Source organism: Callorhinus ursinus, unplaced genomic scaffold (genome assembly GCF_003265705.2).
Source record: "Callorhinus ursinus isolate GAN/ISIS: 27379988/994484 unplaced genomic scaffold, GSC_fseal_2.0 scaffold3, whole genome shotgun sequence".
Classification (NCBI taxonomy): domain Eukaryota; kingdom Metazoa; phylum Chordata; class Mammalia; order Carnivora; family Otariidae; genus Callorhinus; species Callorhinus ursinus.
Window position 1 is genome coordinate 33,347,619 of NW_027397065.1, and position 20,804 is coordinate 33,368,422.

The following is a 20,804-nucleotide window of genomic DNA, read 5'->3' on the forward strand; positions in this document are numbered from 1 at the left end:
CACACAGACAGCCAGGACGTCCACAGTGGAGGGGAAGCTGAGGCAGTCTGATATGCAAGGTACTCTGCTATATAGTGCAAGCTCCCTATCAGGACTATACTTTTCACCATTAATTAGTTTGCAGGTATTTTTAAATTAAGATTTCTTTTAACAAATTCAGGGTGACAGGAGCTAAATGATATCAATGCCCTTTAACCAAAGGCCTCCGGCGACACACTTTAGTTGAAGGGAATTGGGTTCCTTGACTCTGTGGTGAGAGGGAATGTGCATCATGGAGGATGGCGAAGGCCTGAGCAGGAGGGTGTGAGGAAAGGCTCATCCAAGGAGTTAGGCTTGTGCCAGGTGAGTCTAAGGGAGCGCTCAAGGAAGTGGGGCTGTGCTCTGGGTTGGATGTTGTCGGCCTGCAAGGGTAACTCTATCATTGCGGATCTTTATAAATTCTATTGGTAAGGCAGAAGGAATGATATTGTCATGGGTAAATAAGTAGCCATTACCCAGCTTAGCTAAGAAAGGGGGACGTTGGTCATTTTTATGGTTTGGACAATGTTCCATTTTTGTCTGTGCTCAGACATGACTACAAAGCGGCCTTATTTGTGACTTGCTCCTTCCTGGTCCGTGTAACCCTGCCTGATGTCCATGTTCTGTGAAATCATTTACATTCAAGAAGTCAACACCAGGGCCCAGCTGTGAGTGCCAGGCCAGCTCCCACCTATGATAAGCTTCTTCAAGGTCATGAACACCTTCTTCATATTTATGTTCTCAGGAATTTCACACATTCTTCTAAATATTTTCAAGCACCCGCTCCTCCCCTACTGCAGGTGTCAGGTTCCGGAACACAGCTCAGCCCTCTCTGGTCCTGCAGAAGCAACGATTACAATGGAGTGTGGCAAGGGCCCTGCTTGAGCTACATGAGGTTGTTATCAACTACAGAATGCAAGGCATGCAGCATGGCCAGGGGACTTCTGCAAGAACTGAGCCTTCAAAACAAAGAGGAGTTGGCCAGAGAAAGAGAAAAAAAAAGTGTTTCTCGGGGGGAACCATTGGGTCAAAGCTTAGATCCTTAAGATCTGAGAGCTACAGCGCGTTTGGTGAGGTGAAGCTGGATGGTCAGCAGGGGCTAGACCAGGGGAGGCCTCACAAATTTTCCAGGGGTGTCTGGGTAGAGTCTAGCCTTACAGAGAGTCATGGAAGGGTTTTCAGCTGGGAGAGACATGATCCCACATATGTTTTACCTGAAGAGATGCTCACAGAATGGGAGGAAGGAAGATAGCCCTTGATGGCTGGAAGGGGCATCTGGATTTGTGAGTAAAGACCCCAGGACCACACAACTGCTTCTGGGTATCCAAGCGGAGAAGAACTTGTATGGGGAGCTGGGACTGAAGGTGAAGTTGAGAGCACTGACCCCTTACTGAGCCCTGGGCCCCACTGCTACTTCTTCCAGGGCTGGCTGACATTGACGGGGCAATCTGCAAACCCGGGGCCTTGTTCAAAGCCCTGTACAGGATCATTTTATTTTATTTTATCCTCACAATGATGCTATGGAGAAGGTGCAAATAGAAATGCTGCCCCTGCGCTTCCAGCTTGCAACCCTAGACAGCTCATTTAAACTCTATGAGTCTCAGTTTTCTCGTCTGTAAGATGGGAATAATCACACTCACTTTATAGGGTTGTTTCCAGAATTAGAAAATACATTTTAAATGTGTGCTAAGGTACGTGGCACGTAATGGGTACTGGGTAAATAGATGGTAAATATTAAAAACTCTAATTTTATACCAGTGTTATAGATCACTGAAAAGCAGAACTTTCTTTCTCTGTAATGGGAGCAGAGGAGGAGTGAGGAACAGGCCTGGCTTGGGGTCCAGACCAGCTCATGCACTATTATTTGTTTGCAGTGTCTTTTCATTTGTGGCTTTATGTCTTACCCAGTCTTGAAAATAAATGGATACTTCTTTGGTAATTGTTCCCTTTGGTGGTCGGTGTTTCTCAAGCAACTCTCTATTATCAAGTCACCATGGCAACCTGCCCGCTAAAGAGGCTTGCGGCTAGCCCATGTTTCTCCCAGGGAGCAAGCCGCTGCTCCTCCAAGTGCCTAGGGCCTCTGGGACTGGGCTGAGAAAAAGGACAGTGCCCAGTGTAAGTGCTTCTACCTGAAGGATCTGAAATGTGGGCGGGAAGAGGGAAGGAAGAGATCTGGTACTCAGAGGGTACATAAGAAATGCTGGTGGAAGTGGAATGGGGCGGCACCATTGTGGGGAGGAGTTCTAGAACAGGGCAATTGCCCTCAATCCAAAAATGTAAAATGCTCTCTGCAGCCAGGAAGTGATGGTGGGGCCTCTACTGGGGATTGTTCTGGCCTGGGATAGTTTCATTCATTCATTCATTCATTCATTCCCTCAACAACATTAATAGGCCAGGTGCTATTATACAATGAAATAGATACAGTGTCTTTCCTCATATAACTCACAGAGTAGTGAGGGAGACACAGAAATGAACAGACAAGATCCAGAGGGGCAGGTGCTGCCAGGAGGGACTCACAGAGTGCAGGAGCCCAGACTTGGGGTAACCTGGGAGGTTTCTCAGAGAAAGAGCCATCAACCCTGGCACTTGGGATGGGTAAGTATGAGTCATCTGGAAGAACAGGGGTGTGGATGACTGCTCCAGGTGGAAGAAATAGCATGTGTGGATGACCCCAATTGGAAACTCAAGACCATGTTTTTCATTCGGGGTCTTATTTGTATATGACAAATGCTAAGCCTGGCTTATCTACACAGAAAGGGGATTGATGAAGTGACATTAGCTGGCTCACTGAATCTCTGAGAGGCCAAAATCAACTTGAGGCCGTGAGCCAAGAGCAAGCTCTGAAACGACATTTAAGAACTGGCCCTGTGAAGACTCCCCACCCTGGCAACTGGCACTGAGGCTAAATTCTGGATGCTGCCCCTGGAAACTAGATATGGTGGTTTCCCTGCCACTCCCTTCACAATAGATTCCGTGTGGTTCCTTATTCTTCAAGTCAGAGCTTCTAGTTCAAACTTCAGGGCAGGAGAATTTGGTTGACTTGGCCTAGGACATTCATGTTCACCATAGCTGCAAGGAAGGCTGGGATGGAGGGTATTTGGCATTCCCAACTTTATGGTGGGAGGTGAGATCTGCCTCATCAGGTGAGTGTTTTTCCAAATATAGTATGGAGGCATAAGCAACAGCAGTGAACTAACAAGGAGAGCACCATCATGGAAGACATTGGGCCCACAGAGGTAAATAAGACATGACAATTGCCTTCAACCTAATGGAAGTGGCAGTACTCTCCATAACACAAGAGGATAGAGAAAGTGCAGGGAGGGCATTGGTGCTGAAGACGGGCAAGGAATAGAAGGCTCAACATCAAGGCTCCAAGTTGGAATCTTGGGATTGTGATGTGGTAGGAACACTTTGACACCCCATATGAGTAATGCTGACCTTGAGCCATTCTGCCTATAAGGTCTGTCTGAGTCAGTGGGACCAGGAGAACATAATGGCATCTTCCAAACATCTGGTTACCCTTCATCTGGCATTAATCTAACCCTTCCTGAAACAATTTTTGTTCCTATTTGTAATGGCATATATCATTGGACACTTGAACTTGCAGGGCTATAATTTCACAGTTGAGTTGCCCCAAAACATCCCCTCAAATCTTTTGGACTGTTGCCTAATGAATATGGTATAACTTCTCCAAAGTCCTGATGGATTTGGGTGGTCTTCAACCTTCTGAGAACAGGAGAAAGTGCTGAGGGAGTCTAAGAAGGCAAACCTTAACATCTCAACAGAACTGGAAGCTATAATGGAGGCCCAGCTGAAGAAGGGAGCATTTGGATTCTAATCTCTTTGGATAGGATCTCTGCTCTCCAGGATCATTCACATCAAATCCCTTTAAGCCCTTTATCTCTTAAATAGAACTACAGGGGGACATCTGTATTTCTTTTTGTCCTAGAATGTTTTTGTTTCACCTTTCAGATAATTTATGTTATTATGTATTTATGTAATTCTGCTGTTCTTCTAACTTGCTAATGCTGGACAGACATCATTGAGGAAGTCTATAGTCACCTAGAATTCTCAGTGCTTGTGGTCAGTAGAATAATGGCCACCCCAAGTATATCCATGTCCTAATTCCTGGAACCAGTGACCATATTATGTTACATGGCAAAGGAGAATTAAAGTTGCTGATGGAGTTAAAGCAGCTAATTAACTGACTTTAAGATGAGGAAATTATTCTGGATTATTCAGGAGGACCTGATGTAATCACAAGGTTCTTTAAATGTGGAAGAGGGGGCCAGAAAAGTGAGACTCAGGGAGAGATTTAAATATTCTGTTGGCTTTGAAGATGGAGGAAGGCTGTCACAAGCCAAAGAATGCAGGTAAACTCTAGAGAATGAAAAAGGCAAGGGAATGGATTCTCCCTCGGAACTTCCAGAAGGAACCCAGCTCTGCTGAAACCTTCGTTGTGGCATGATGAAACCCATTTTGGACTTCCGACCTCCAGAACTCTTAAGATAACAAATCTGTGTTTCAAGCCACCAAATGAACATTAATTTATTACAGCAGCAAAAGAAATAGATACAGTGCTTATTGTCAGGGCCTCACTATCAGGCAAGAAGCTACCAAGAAGAATGAAGGTCCAAGACCCTTGAGGGTGTGGCATTCTGAATAGAGAACAAATGCCATTTTATGTACACTTGCTCCTGATAAATAATGACCCCAATTTCCTGTCATGGGAAATTCGATTGTTATGGTGATAGGAAGTTAGTCTGAGCTGAAAGGAACTATTTACCTTATGTGGGGAGCCTAACCCTAAAAATATGCTCCTTTGAACTGGTCCTGACATGCTGCATTACCTGTTAACCATCATGGCATCAAAAGATTCCTGAGATTTTGTCAGCCAGATAGGTTTCCGTTTTCGGTTCTTGAGGGGTCATATCTCCTGGTGGTGGTAACAGAATTGATGAGCATGGGGAATAGAGGTGAGTTAATGGGGGAGGGAAGACTTTTCAAAACCTAATGGAATATTGGGGTGCATTGCAGCTTGTTGGGAGTGGTGTGGCGCCTGCTACTACGGGGGCTACTCCCAGCTTGGTCCTGTAGGCTGAGAACAGAAGAGGATGGAACTCAGAGGTTAAAATAGATGCTAAGTGAAAATGCAGGACAATTTCAAGTAAAGAACCCATTTCTAGGTATTTGATAACTGAATTGATAGTAAAGTGAAACCAATGAGACTGGGGCAGATATCTTGTTTTTCTTGCATGTCAAATGTCTGTTATTTCCCTTTTTGCTAAGAAATATTTCCCCTATCCCCCTTTGAGAAACTATCCCTCTCCCACTCAATCTTTTTGGCTAAAACGGGGTCGTACACATCCGCTAACTTGAGGGTGAGCATAACCTAGAACTGGCCAATCACAGCGTTCCATTCCTCTGACCACAGCGATTGGTCCATGGTTGGGCACGTGGCCCAAGCTGGCCAATGAGCGCCCTCCTCATGACCGTTGGATTGCCAAATGGATGGAAGGTAATTTGGGTGCTGCTGAAGACTAGCTTGTTATGCGAGAGGGGAGCCTCTGGGGTCGGTGAAGACAGCATGGCAGAAAGCAGCCGTAGGGAAAGGAAAACCTCTTGAAGACATGGTCTGAACGTGCAGGTCCAGCCGCGCGCGAGGCCCCTTTATTCAATCATTTGTGTTGATGAATGCCCCCCCCCCTTAGCTTAGCAGGCGGCAGGGTCACCTTGGGGGCGGTGGGAAGCTCCCTAGCTTGGAGCCCCGCTGGGAATGCAACACCAGTTCCTACCCTGTGTGCCGGGCACTGTGGCAGGCACGGTGGGGCTTCACCGGGACCTCAAGTGGTGTAACAAACAATGGGAGACAGGGACATCTAGAGAATAAACTACATCTAAAGTACACCACTGGTTAAGGCAGGAACGCCTATTATGCGTTGGGCACCCGAGAAGGGAAACTATTCAGTCAGGGCCTGGAGGCGGTTCCTGTGTTCCCAGGATCCCCGGGGAGGGATGTGAAGGTCCAGCTGGACCGCCTGGTAGAGGGTTAAGGACAAGAAATGCAGATTAGGGCGGGCGTGTCGTAGGTCCTGTCTGGCTTACAACAGGGCTAAGGTAGAAGTGGTAGTGGAGAGGTGGAATGTCAGGAGCTGCATCCCCAGACTTGTTGCAGTTTCCTGGCAGTCAGGTCAAAGGCTAGAACCCCGATAACTCGCAGCAAGACTTGATCTCAGAGAGAAGATGTCATTGCCTGAGTTCACATAGCCCATGGGGGAGTTAGGACTAACTCCAAACCCAGGGCTCTGTGCCCTACCCCACAGCAGCCATCAGAAATGGATTATTCCAGTCAGAGTTGCCTAAACCTCAGCAAGCGAAACAGAAGGGGAGAAAATCCCCAGTCCTCCATCCCCTGGCTGCCTGTAAAGATACTAGCTGATGCCAGCCGTACTGCGGGGACACTTGCTCGGGCGTGCTGGAACGGCTGCTCGCACTCAGAACCTGTTAAAGGGTAATAAAGGAAGAGGCAGGAGCTGCTCAATATATTTTAAACTGTCAGTCTCTCTAGATCCCGTGGCACGCTTATGAAGGATTGAACAGAACAGATGGTGGGTGGCAATTTCTCTGGTCTTGGCGCAGACTTCCTGGAAGCTGCACAAATCAAGCGCTTCTGTCTTTGCTCAGGGAAAGTAGCAGAGAGCGATCAAGAGAACTGAGTTAGGAGTAAAGGACTTGAACTTCAAGTGTTGCTCCAACCCCGCCCTTTCACCTTCTTCAGCCCCCACCAGTGTAGCCTGACCTTGAGGCCCCCGTGATTCAGACTCCCCGAGATCTCAGGGAAGACAGCAGGGTGTAGGGGGAAGAGAGAGGCTGATAGCTGCTGGATGGGATCTGGGGAGACCATATATGTACCTGTGAGGGAAGGAGACAGGCTGCTCTCCTCGGTGAGAGTTCAGGTTCAAACCCCAGCTCTGACTTTTACCTACTGTGTGGTCTTAAGCAAGTTTCTTCTTAGTAAGTCTGCTTCTTCGTTTGTAAAGAGGGAATGATAATGTGTGGATTAATAAATTCCAGCAAAGCCTCTGTAAGCAGGAGGGGGAATCCATCCCAGAGCTCCTCCACGACCTCTTCGCGCGTTCTCTTTCCCAGCCATGGTGACATGCTCAGCCAGGTCTCCTTTTGTCTTGCTGTCTGCTTTTTTGGTTGGCCTGATACAGTCATTAACTGTCAGGGAGGGTTTTTCATTCATTCAGCAAACATTTACTGAGCATCTACTATGTGTTCAAGGCTTAGGGAGAGACAATAGTGAGTGAGAGCGGCAAGGGCCCTGCCTTCATAATGGGGCTCTTTACTGCTCATGAGATTGATAAGAAAATTGAGGCCCAGAGGGAGGAAGACCCCAGCCCCCAGGGACTAAGCTAGCCAATGAGGTTAGGACCCATGTATTTACCACCTCTGTGTCTGCAGCTACAAGCACTAGGCCTGGGAGGAGTGGATGCTATATCAATATTGGCTCAACTGGTGAGTACATAAATCGATAACTCCCAGTCTACTGCCCTTTCTACATCCCCAAATAATTGGGCAGAGACCAAGTGTATGGAAGGATAAGGGTTAGTACTTTCCACGGCGTGGCCCCAATTCCCTTCTCCCTCTGTAAAGGGTGGGCCAAGAGAGTCGGAGGGGGGCTTTCATTTCTCCTCTCGGGACATTGCCAAAGTAACGTAATAATGTCATTTGGAAATGTGGAGCGCATGCCCAGGCCTGCAAATTGTGTCAGGCACATAGCCCTGAGGTCTGAAAAGAAATCAGCCTCTGAGGAGAACTGTATTTTTAAAAAGTAATTGTCAGGCACTAATATTATTCTTTCAGGACTCAACAAGTTATACCTCAAACTTCTGTAGGGCTTAGGACAAGAATGCAGTGGAAACTGTGATGAGCACAGCGATGGCCCTCCAGAGATGTCTCCACCCTCATCCCCGGAACCTGCAGATGACACGTTACCGGACAGACTTTGCCGGTGAAATTCACGTTGCTAATCACCTGATAGCAAGATGGGGAGATTATCGTGGTTGTCTGGGGGTGCTCGAGTAATCCTTGGGGTCTTTCTAAGTGGAGGACAGAGGCAGGCGCGAGAGAGAGCCAGCCAGAGAGATGGCAGTGTGAGAAAGATTCAGCGGGCCACTGCTGGCTTTGAAGAGGGAGGAAGGGGCCTCAGGCCAAGGGATGCAGGCAGCTTTAGAAGCTGGAAAAGGGAAGGACATGGATTCCCTCTAGAGCCTCCAGAAGGAACACAGGCCTGCTGGCGCCGTGATTTCAGCCCTGTGAGACCCAGTTCGAACCTCTAGGACTGTCAGATTATACATTTCTGTTGTTTTAAGCCACTTAGTTTGCAGTAATTTGTTGCAGTAGCAATAGGAAACAAGTGTAGAGGCCTACTTACCCTATGTCTAAATATTTAAAGTTATACATCAAGTCAATTACATGCCAAATAAAACGTGTTCTAGCTTCCTACATTAACAAAGATAGCTTCTTAGCTGCTGGAGTTTGCGGCTTTTTAGCTGCCTGGGAGTTCCTCAGGAGAACATGGCAGTGCAGGGAAAGTAGGCCCTAGCTCCCACTCCGGGCCCATGGTCTGACCCCTTTCTCCTTCCGCTCCTCACCCCTCCCAGAAGAGGCCTGCTGCACATGCCTGTGGGCCCCCAGCCTGCTGTGGAAGCCCATCCACAGCTCCTGCAAACCGCTGCTTCTCAGGAGGACAGAGCCAGCAAACTGGCCTGGGCAGAGGCCCTGGAAGCAGTCTTGGGGCTAAGAGGACAGGGAATCCTGGGGTCCTGGCACCCAGAGTATGGTCTAGATAGAAGGAGGGGATGGGTTCCTGGTGGGCCAAACCCCCATGGCCCTTTCTGTCTCCTCGCCTATGGGGAGGGCACAGCTGGAGGAGGACCACAGGGGCTCAACTAGGCAGGGGTCCCGTATAGGAAAATCGCCTAGGTATCCCCTTTAGTTTCACACAGAACCCCTCACTTCCAGCCACCAAACATGTAGGGGCTTCCCCACACCCAGCAATTTTCTGTGACACCAGCCGGCTGTCCTATAACTCACTCAGGTCTAATGCCGCCCGCCTGGAGCTAGCGTCCGATCCCATAGGCGGAGGGCTCAGTCCTACTAGACTGGCCCCACCCCACTTCGGATGCCAACCACAAGTTGAGGCTGTCCTGTGTTTCTGACCAACCAGCTATAAATCTGAGGTTCTCATGATCTCCTCCTCAGGTTCGAACAATTTGCTAGAGAGGCTCACAGAACTCAGGGAAGCACTTGCTTACTATATTCCCCAGTTTACTAAAGGATATGCCAAAGGATACAGACGAACAGCAGAGGAAGAGCTACATAGGGTGAGGTCTGGGAGGGTCCTGAGGGCAGGAGCTCCTGTCCTCGTGGAGTTGGGGTGCATCCCGCTCTGGGTGTGGGCATGTTTGCCAACTTACAAGCTCTCTGAGCCCCATACTATTGGGATTTTTATGGAGGCTTCCTCACGTAGGCACGATTGGTCATGAACTCCATTTTGAGCCCCTCTCCTGTCTCAAGAGAACGGGGATGGGCTGAAAATGCCCAGCTTCTAATCATGGCTTGGTCTTTCTGGTGACCAGCCCCCCTCCGGGAGCCACTGGGAGCCCACCCAGAAGCACCTCATTGGAATAAGACTTATTCCTGTCACCTAGGAAATTATAGGGGTTTCAGGAGCCTTGTGTCAGCAACTGGGGTCAAAGACCAAATATTAGAACAAAAGATGCTCCTGGCGCTCTTATCACTCAGGAAATTCTGGATGAGGGTTTCACAAGCTCTCTGTAGGAACTGGGGGTAGAGACCCATATATATGCATTTCCTATTATCTCATAGTTCCAAGACAGACACCCCTCTTGTCCAGACCTAAGGGCGGTCCTCGTCACCAATAAATCTTTGTAAGCCCAGAGAAAGTTGAGTGATAAGTTGATGGGCAGCTGGGTTTTGTAGCCAGAGGAAAGTACCTCAACTTTTTGCCTACTTCCTTTACCGACAGAGTAAATCTTGCTGAACCAAAGCCTGCTATTTCGCATTAGGTGAATAGCTACGGTTCAAATCCATGATGAGGCCTCAAAAACCAAAGTGTCATGGGAAAGAGAACCACAGAGTCCAAGGTCAGAACCAACCCAGAAAAGTGGAAAGAAAGCAGAACTGACCTCGACCTTTCACTGTTCCAGAGACTGCCCTATAAAGTAGTGGACCTCCTCTGGAAGGGAGTATTCAAGAGCAGGTCAAATGCCTGTATCTCTGGGTTTTGTAGAAGGGACTTCTGCACACAAAGGCACAGGTTTCTGTGTCCCCTGGAACATAGTCACATCCGAAAACCTAACAGATCGAAGCCCTGCTTCTTTCTACTCACCTCCTGTGTTCTGGGTTCTTTTCTGTTATGAAACATGCCGGGGCTGGCAACATTATTCTATAAATGCACCCCTCCACCCTGCCCTGAGCCAGAAAGATCTCCACCCTAGAAGGGGTTGTTGAGGATGTCAAGTGACTCAAATGTGGTGATGTTATTTCCAGAATCACTTGGCAGAAACAGGACACTGTCCTGAGTGTAGAGACAGAATGCTTTGAGAGGCACATGTGGCTCCTGCCGCCAGACTCAGCAAGGCTGATGGGATGGGTTTCCCTTGGAGACACTCCTCCTGTATACTAAATGAGGACCCATCTCCAGTTAACCCAGGGCAGAGGCCTAAGGACAGGCCGGATCCTAGGTCAGGTCCAGAGCCCTTTGCAGATGAGCACACACGGAGCTGAGATTGGGGCAGGGACCTGACCATGCACACATCTAATTAGCACCAAAGTCCCTAGTAGGGCTCCAGGGACCCTGCGGAGCTGGCCCTGCAGGCCTCTCCCGCTTCTCAGAGGCTCAGCCACATGGCCTCCTTTCTGTCCCTAAAAGGACCCTGCTTACTCAGCCCCCAGAGTCTTTGCAATGCTGTCTCCTCCACAAGGAACTGACGGAAGGGGAAGCAACTTACCAAAGGTCACAGAGCTCGTCACCGGCCCACCTGAGATGTGACTCAAGCACCTACCCCATTGCACAGGCCTGCAAAGGGACAGAGCTAAACAAAGTTTTGGGGAATGGACAACCCTGAGCACCAACCCTGGCTCCAGCTCTGATCCCTTGCTTCCTCTGCTAGAGTAGCAGCTGTGCTTACTGTGGTAGACAGTGTCAGTGTTTGCTCATAAAGAGCTTCTCCTGTTCCCCCAAGAACCAAGCACTATGCTGGGTCCCAGAGACCCCAGGCCAGAGCAGGCTTTGGGCCTGCAGGCACATCTTGTTTCCTGCACAACTCTGTCTCCCAGCCCGGTCCCTGGCTGGGAAGGGAAGCACACGGACGTGCCAAGTGCATGCACAGATGTGCACAAACTCATGCACGGGGCGCACCTGCACCCCGATGCTCACAGGCAGGGACCCCTGTCCCGGTCCGGGGTGGGGGGGGTGTGAGTGCAGGCTCTGAGGTGTCTCTCCCCAGAGGGCACTCCTTTGTCCCAGGCTCTCCGGAGCTAGCTCTGTTACCTGAATCACAAAGCCTCACTAAAATGGCCCCATAATCCCTCTGCTTCCAGCCAGATAGATTCTGTTGCATGTCACGGGCTTCAGATGAACAAGAGGGGCCTCGAGATCTGATCACATCACTGCAGATGTTCTGCAGTCCTCCGACAGGGCCTCTGCAGGCCTGGGATGGTGCCTGGAGGATCCACATTCATGCAAACTGAAAATAAAGTTGACTTACAACATACATGGGAAGTCACATTCTTGCACACCTGAGGCGGCAGACTTGAGATACATGCTGGTCACACATGCTCAGACTGATCGCTGATGAGGAGGGACAAGGCAGGTGGAGAGAGGGGTGAGCGAGCAGAGGCACAGAAAGGACGGACATGGACGGGTGCTGGGCTGGGGCGGAGATTCGGCCCTGGGGCGAGAGGGAGAGGACGCGCAAAGCCAGCAGCCCTGCCTGCCCTCGAGGGATCGAACCTCAGCCTGGCAGACACGTAGCCTCAGCTCTGGATGTCTGCCTACTCCTGCTGTCTTCATGGCCACCATGCTTTCTCAAACCACCTGATGTTCTTTGGCCAAAATTCCATTCACATTTCTCCGCAGCCCCATTTCTGCCCAAAACTCAGGGGGCAAAGCCATTGCGGCCCCCACGGGAGTCCCCACTGAGCTCCTACCCCTGGGAGAGACTGGGGTAGCCAGGGGCTGAGGTCCTGGCCGAGGCAGGGGACAGAGAAACCGGGAGCTCTGCCGCAAATGTCTAAGCCCCAGGGCACTGACCCTTGGGTCCCTGGTACTGTCCTGGGCAGGGGCTTCATCGGGGCTAAGTCCTCTTGTCCATCATCATTTTAGAGTTGACAGAGGTTTGCGTGTCACGCAGCCAGCCCCTCCTGCCACCTCTCCTGTGAGGTAGGTACTGTTAATTTCCCCACTTTAGAGATGAGCAAGATGAGGCCAGAGGCCGCATCACGGATCTGTGGTTGTGGCTGATTTGAACTCTGGACCTCTTTCACTCTGCCACGAAGCAGGATTACGTATCATATTCCAGCCTGGCTTCTCCCCCCATTACTCAACAAAATAAACTCTAAAGTCATGGGTGACCTCTGTGGGGCTGAATACGACATACTAACGTGGCCCTTGTTCTGTTGGCTTCTCAGCTGCGTGAAACATTCTTGGTCACTTCCTCGTCCCAGAAACATTCTCCTCGTCCCAGAAACATTCTCCTCTTGGGCTTCCATGATACCGTGCCGGGGTTGGTTTTTCTCCATTTCCCCCCTCCCCGGTCCATTTTCTGCCCTTTCCTGCCCAGCTCTGTCCCCCTGGACTGTGTCAGCCTGGCTTCCTCACCTTCTGGCTCAGGCTGGGTTTGGGCAAGGAGAGAGGCATCAGCAGATTGGAGAGTGGGGAGAGGGGAGATCAGGGGCTTGTCGCTCCAACCCCCTCCCATCCTTCTGCAGGTGTGGTGGCGGCTGGTCCCTGAGGCAACAGCCCCAGGCTGTGCTCCCTCCCAGCTGCGTCGGGTCCGGGCTTGCTGGTCCCTGGGTGAGCGGCCATCCTGGGGTTTCTGTGACACCACCATAACTCTACGCACAGTCCCTCCTTGACCTCTCTTCCTTTAGACCTGCTGAGTGTGCCAGCTTTCTCCTGGGGACCCCGAATGGTACAAGATACTCCCAGTTTTCCTTCTAGTTCTCTGGCCATTCCTGTTTTGCCTTCTTGTGAGGTTCGCATCCTTTATCTGACAATCAAACACTGATGCTCCTCAAGGATTAGTCCAAGATGCTCTTTTTTTTTTTTTTTTTTTTTTTTTTTTTTTTTCCTTCCCCCCCTCTGGGTGATCTTCTCTGCCCCCAGAGCTGCCATCGCCATCCATCCAGATGACTCATTAAGGCCTCTTTCCAGTTCAGTCTTGTCTATGTCTTCCAGAGCTTTCTCTTTCTTAAGGAATGATGACCTACATGTGTAAGGCGACGACCCAGAGGTCATCCTTGACCCCTCCTTGATGCTCCCCTCCCACACCCAGTCCATCACCACATTCCGCCCATCTCTCTCTCTCTCTCTCTCTCTCTCTCTCTCTCCACCTCCACACACAGCTGTCCAAGGCTACCACCAAATTGTGTCTTGGGGCTTGGCCTTCCCACACTCTTGCTGTCTCTCCCAGCTCTCTGCGGCTGCTCAGAGAGATCTTTTCACAGTGCAGAATTTGTCACCCCACCCCACCACTTCAAACCTTCAGTGGCTCCTGGTTGCCCTTGGTACTTGTGTGGCCTCTCATCTCTACCAGCCTCTTCAGCATGCCATGCCTCGCTCGTCCTTAACCTCCCCGCTCCAGAAACAGCAACACTGTGCTCCTGGTCGCCTGGTACCTACCCCCTCTGCCCCAGAGTCTTCACGTGTCCTTCCTCACCCTTGCCCTCTTCACCTCTTAACTTCTAATTTCTGCTCATCCTAAAGCTCTCAGCTTGATGGTCACAGCCTCAAACTGCTTCTCTGGCCCCCACTACCAGGCCAAACTCCTACTACACTGGGCACCCCTCCTGTGTCATTTTGGACAGTTTCAGTTTTACACTTGTTTGTATGTTTCATAAACACCTGCCTCCCCACTGCTGCATGAGCATGGGGCCACCTGCCCAACATTCTTGTTGAGCCATCTCTGTCCTTGTCATCACCCAGCCCCGTGCCGGGCACAAAGTAGGAACTCAGTGTTTGCTGAATGCTCTGCATTGAGACCTCTGGGCCAACCATGTGTGTCTGCCTCCTGGGAGCCATCCCTGCCTCTTACTGCGGCAGCTCTGTGTGTGCGCGTGTCAGTGTCTTCTCTCCCCATATCTGTTGCCAGGGGTGGCCACGTGGTCCAGGCCCAGAGCCAATTGTGTGTCTCACTTCCCTGGCCTCAGTAATTAGTTCAGGGCTGGACATGCAACATAAACTCTTTGATCATCAAGAAGCCCAGGAAGTTTTCAGGAGCTGCTGCCAAAGACTCTGGCTCTTTCCCGTGGGACTCAGGCCTGACGGGATGTGAGGCTGGAGCTGAGAGGCCAGTTTGTCATCTGGAAGAAGAGACCATCAGGAGCCACCATGTGGAAAAGAAACCCACACAGGAAGCAGAGCCAAGCAATGGAGAGAAACCAATCCTATTCATATCACTGGATCCAGCAGTGCCTGAATTCCTCCTACCCCTGAACTTGTTAATTATGTGAGTCATGGAATCTCTCCACATTATTTATGTCATCTTGAGCTGGAATTTCTGTCACTTAATAAGACAGAGTCCTCACTGAACCACCTCTGTCTGTCCTGTCAGCATCCCGATACCTCCAGAAGCTTCCCAAGGTCTCATAGGAAAGTGTCAGTCTAGGCTCTCACCTGGAATCACTTTGCTGTGGTTCCACCTCAACTCTAATTTGCCATGTGACTAGGAACGTCCCTTTCCTTAAGGTCCTCAGTTTTCTGATCCATGAAATAACTGAGTCCCTGCTCTGGGCCCCATGGCACCCCACGCTTTTCCTGCCAAGCCATATCATAATTTTCTGTTTCATTATCTGGGCCCCTCTTGCGTCCTGTGTGTGGCCAGGCAAAGCCCTGGTGGTCTGAGAGCAAGGATGGACCACTCCTTTGGGCTCTGAGTCCTTTAAGGTCTTCAGGCCCATCTGCTCTCAGGAGGTCCCAAGTTGTCTGCCCCCAGTGGGTGAAAATGGCCACACACATGCCATCCCATGACTGAACTGGGGTGGGGGCTGCGAGGCCTGGGAAGGAGAATAGCTCCACAAGTCTTAAGGGCTCACCAGGCCCTGACCTGCTGTCTCAGCCTAGAAATACCAGGGTGGAATGGAAGCTTCCCCAGGCTAAACCTTCTTGCCCAAGGCTAACTCAGCAGGGCCCTGCAAAGTGCAGGAACCCACCTACCTTCTCCTTCCCCGAGCAAGCATCCAGTCTTCTTACTGAGAGGCAGTGGAAAGAAACAGGGGGACAGATGCCAAGCTCGCACCCTTCCCTCTCACCATGCTCGGCTCTCCTGACACATTTGAAGAATGAGCTGCCGCGGCAGGTGGTGGTGGGACTTCCTGGAAGGCCGCCCGGGGCCCTGGCACCCGACCGAGCCCACACGCTTATTCCTCACCTGTGCCTTCCTGCCAGTTAGCCTGATGAGCTTTGTAAGTGCTGCAATTTGTGGGATTAAAATTTTCTTCTTATTTGCATCTGGCAGCATGGTGGCTGGGAGCAGAGGAAGGGGCAGGTGGGGGCTAAAGCCTTCTGGTTGGTTCCTGGGCCTGTAGAGGAGATGCTAAATTACACGGACCCCCTCCTGCCCACCCAACTGCAGGGAGGGAGAGCATCCATGGTCCAGGAGGCTCCTCCAAGGGACAGAGGCAGGGATGGACACAGGTGACAGAAGGGGGCCGAGGGGCACAGACAGCAGTGACTGGGGTGGCAGTGGGAGGAGGCCGAGTGTGACAGATGACCACAAGTCCCTCCTCATTGCTTCAAGCCTTGCTCCCCCATCCGTCCTCATGCGGCAGGCTGGAGGCAAATTCTGCCATGACTCTGCCTTTGTCCTAGGTCAGGCTTCCGGAAGCAGACCCGGAGACCAGAAGTTGCATGGGTGAGATGGATCAGGGAATTGCTTCCAGGAGCAACCAGCAGGGGTGGGGAAGAAGAAACGGAAGAGGAAGGCCAGAGGTCACGTGAGGCTGTGATCTCCGGTGTGATTGTGTTGGACCTCAGGAAGGCTGCTTGCACTCAGGGTTAGTCCTGCCTCTGGGCCAGGGAGCAGGGCTGTCCCGCTCCCAACACGGGCTAAGGGTCTGGGGAAAGGATGAAGGAGCCTGAGACAAACTCCCAGGCACTTCGGGCTCTGGGCAATTGAAAAGACAACTGCAGTCACCTGGGGACAGATTTTGGAAGGGTGTGACAGTTAACGTGCTCGATGGGACTAATAGCCACCCAGAATGGCAGGAGGGCCTTGGTCTGATGCTAAAAGGCAGACCTAGAATTTGAACACAGGACTCTTGGCTCCTGTGACCAAAGGGGCTGGGAGGCAAAGCTCAGGGCCGGCCAAGGGAGGAGGTTAAGGGGTTAGGATGGCAGGGAGAAGCTGGCCAGGGTAGGGCCGGGGGGAGCCGAAGGGCCTGAGCCACCCCCAGAAAAGCCCAAGGAGTCACACTCTTCTTGGGGGTCCCGTGAGCCTACTGGGGACCTGTTGGTTGAGCCAGTACACCCGCATTTCTAGAAACACTGAGGCTGGTGCCAAGAAGGACAGCAGAGGCTTCATGGAGGGACCAAGGCCTGGAGTGACACAGTCGTGTGAAGCCAGGACATCTGCCTCAGAGCAGACTCTGGGAAGGGGCTTCTTTCAATGGTCCAGGAGCTGACAGTACAGGGCTGAGGGACCAGGGAATCCACTGCGGTGTGCCTCTGAAGACGGCCAAGGCTCAGAGTTAAGGAACAGCCTGAGTGTTTTTAGATCTTTACATAGTTCCACCTAAGAGTGTGAGGAGGTAAAAGAAAGAGAGTATGGGGCAGTGGTGGGGGAACTGCCTTCCTGCCATGCCCTCTTCCACCCCGGGGGCTGCTGAGGACCAAGGGATGGAGCCCAGCTTTGAAGGGGAGGTTCCAGGTCTGCTTGTTACTCGGTGTCTCCTCTGTGCACTTGCTGATACACTCGCCCTGTGCTGGGCTTCAAGCCTCCTTCCTGACCCAGACGCCCCGGGTTGAATCTTGGCTTGCTTCCTCGGGCAGTTGCTTCATCTCTCTGAGATGGGCAAGTGTGGGTTTGTAGGTTTGTTTCAAGGACGGTGGCTGGCCTACTGAGAGCACATAGGGGCACTTTGTAAGCAGCCTAGTGGGGTTGCTGTGAGGCCTGGACGAGTTTTGTGGATCCCAAGGAGCTGAGCCACACTTGGTGTTTCCAGTCTAGTCTTATTCTCTGTGGTTCAGAATGGGGTCTGAACCTGGTTCCCAACCAGGAGTCTGAGCTAAACACTGACACGCCCCTGGGAACTTATCAGAAATAAAAATTTTCGGGCCCCAGCCCAGACCTCCTGAATCAGAAGCTGGGGGTGGGCCCAGCCATGTGGGTTTCACTGAGCCCCAGGGGAAGTCTGGTGTGTCCTCAAATTGAGAATGGCAGAGCAGGAACAGGTGGGCCTTCCTGGTTCTGGCCTCTGGCCTAGCAGCTGATCCCTGTCGCCCCGCAGGGAGCCTGTCACCCTCTGATGTGGTTGCTGAGACCTTTCTGTTCATCAGGCAGAGCAGGCCTTGGCCCTGTGGGGAGCAACCTGACTCAGCCTGTATTTCAGGCAATCTTTACCTGGATCCAGGTTCTCTCCTGGAAATGAATAGCCTTGAATGGCTGCATATTTGCATAATGCTTCTGTTGTCTCTTTTGCTTGCCTTAATTAATTGTTTTGGAATACTCCTTCCCTAGCCTGGTTGCCTGGAGCAGTGGTTTTTTTAACCTTGTGGGTCGCAAAATCACCTGTAAAAATGTGGATGCCCACCCCCGACCCCTTCCTCATTCCGGAATCCTGTAGTGCAGCTGGAAGCTCCATTTGCAATCTACATAAACTTGAGATGAGGCCAAGGTCTTGGCCAGGGAAGGGGTGCGGGGGTGTTGGGCTGATTGAGATCCCGGCAGCAGCCCGAGGGCACTGGGGGTGCTCGGGTGGTCGTAGGCTCCCTGGAGGTGAACCAGGCAGGTGATGGGAGAAAGGGGAAGAGATGGGTACTGGCCCTTGAAGGAGCATCCTCTGGGTGGTCTCCCAGGGCATACCCTAAAGCAGGAGTGGTGCTCCCTAGGCACTGTGCAGGGCACCGTACATGTGGTTTCTCATTTAATCCACCTGTCACCCCACGGGGTGGGGGTTTTATCTGTGACCTCACAGAGGTGAAGTGGCTGGTCAAGAATCACGTCATGGGTCAGGATTTAATCACAGTCCTGTCCTGTTTTGGAGTCTGTGCCTTTGGCACCGTCTTGTACCTCTTCCTCCTGGGAGAGAAAGTCAAGGACATAGCTCAGTGCCTGGCACAGAGTGAGCTTACAAAAAAGACAGCTTAACAAATGACCCCTTCCTGGGGCACCTGGGTGGCTCAGTCGGTTAAGTGGCTGCCTTTGGCTCAGGTCATGATCCCAGGGTCCTGGGATCAAGCCCCATGTCGGGCTCCTTCCTCGGCAGGGAGCCTGCTTCTCTCTCTCCCTCTGCTTGCAGCTCCCCCTGCTTGTACTCTCCCTCTGTCTATCTCTATCAAATAAATAAATAAAATCTTTAAAAAAAAAAGACCCCTTCCAACCTCACTTTACAGATGAGGAAGCTGAAGCTCTGAGGGGTGAGCTGTCTAGACTGACAGATGCTGGGAAGCTCTGCTCTGGAGCAAGCATTTAAGGGCTTACTCCCTGTTTGCAGCAACACTTCTACGCAGGCTAAGAGAATCCAGAAGACCTTGGACTGGGGGGGGGGGGGGGATCGGACAAGAGAGGCCCCCTAGCCTTCAAGGAAGAGGAAGGAGGGAGACATGGAATCCAAGAGGCCGGACTCAGTAGTGAAACCTTGCTAGGAAAAGAGCTGGGCTCTGTGGCTGTAGGCAGTTGGTTGTGGTCTGTGCCGCCCTCTGCTGGTCACGGGTGCTACTGCTCACAGGGGCCCGGGCCCGCTGTCGGAGCTGTCTGCGACTCAAGCTAGGTCACCAAGCGGAATTGTCTGACACCAGACTCTGGCCAGTTCCATTCCAGCTCAGGCAGTCTCACATCAGCAGCATCCAGGGCCATGTGCCGGCAGCTGGCTGGAGTCACGCACTCCCTTCTATTCTGTTCTTGGAGGAGGTGTGACAGTCACTTCCCCCTCCCTGTCAACCCACGTCCCCGGGGCCAGCAAAGGTAGCAGCTTCCATGGTGCACATCCTGCCTGAGCCAGAATTCCTGCGTCTTCCCCAAACTGCCCATCCTGGTTTCCAAGGAGGGCTTGACCCTATCTAGGATGCCCCCCTGATTTGGGGGTTTGGAAAGTAAGAGCCTCAGGGTTCCTCTCAGAACCCCAGCTCCCGGAATAATATTAAACAGTGTCTGACATTAACTGAACACTGACTATATTCCAGTCACTTTTCTAAATATAATGAATACATAATAAATACATACATACGAAGTTCTCACAACAAACTTAGGAGGGAGGTACTAATAGGATCCCCATGTTGTAGAAGGCAAAAACTGAGACTCAAAGACATCTCACCAATAGTTTGAGATGCCACAGCCAGCGATCAGGAGAGCAGGATTTGAATCCAGGATTTGGACTGAGGATTTGGTTCTCAGTCCTTGTTCTTTGACTGGGCACTGCCCGGCTCAAGATGGGCATAATCCATAGAACCCACTCTGTGGCCAGACCCAAGCAATGCAGCCCAAGCTGAGGCATTCAGGTCAGGAAATGGTGCTGAGGTGAGCAGGAGACACCTCTGATGGATGGAGATGCAGAAGTCAGGGGAAGGAATGCAGGCTCTCAGCCAGATGAGCCTGGGGGAGGATCCCAGTGCTGGCCCTGGTGAGCTGGGGGACTGGCAAATTCCCTGCTCTGAGCCTCAGTGTCCTTACCTGTAAAATAATAATAACATTCCTTTCTCTGAGGGTTTTCTTAAATGTTAAATGGAATAAATAATGTGACACTCAGTAAGCCCTCAACAGAGGCCGGTTTCCCTCCTTCCTTTGGCATTGGACTTAAGCCAGCGAGCCATCTGGAGGAGGCAGGGGTAGTAATGATGATGGAGATGTTGAAAATCCCACCTGCTTACAGTTAGTGAACACCTACTCTGTTTAGCCAGATCACTGTGAATGGCTATTGTCTGTGAGTGCATTAGCTTTGGACTTACTTTTTGCTCCATTTCCATGGTTCATCCATAAAGCTTTTAAAAACACTGGTACCCGGGTCCTACTGATTTAACTGGACAGGCACAGTACATCCAGGATCATGGCTCCACAAGTGGTTCATGTTGTGCATCTGGGATTGAGAGCCACTGAGGATATCCCCTCCTGCCTGCTCTTACCCCATTTAACACTTACTCAGCATCAGTGCTCGGCTCAGGTGTCACCTCTTTCAAGAAACATTCCCTGACCACCTAGACCAGGCCCATTTTCTTTGTTTCATACTGTTGTATATTCCTTTCCCTCAGAGAGAATTTATCTTATTTATATTTATTTGTGTGGCCATTTCAACATCTGTCTCTTTCAGTAGATAATTTT

At 51.1% G+C, this 20,804-nt stretch overlaps 1 long non-coding RNA gene across 1 annotated transcript; it reads left to right on the forward strand.

The window, feature by feature from the left end:
• Positions 1–5,577: 5,577 nt before the first annotated feature.
• On the forward strand, positions 5,578–8,069 carry LOC141371409 (uncharacterized). Its single transcript, XR_012376357.1, has 3 exons — positions 5,578–5,665; positions 7,486–7,539; positions 7,920–8,069. It is a non-coding gene; the product is annotated as an uncharacterized lncRNA (long non-coding RNA).
• The last annotated feature ends 12,735 nt before the right edge of the window (positions 8,070–20,804 follow it).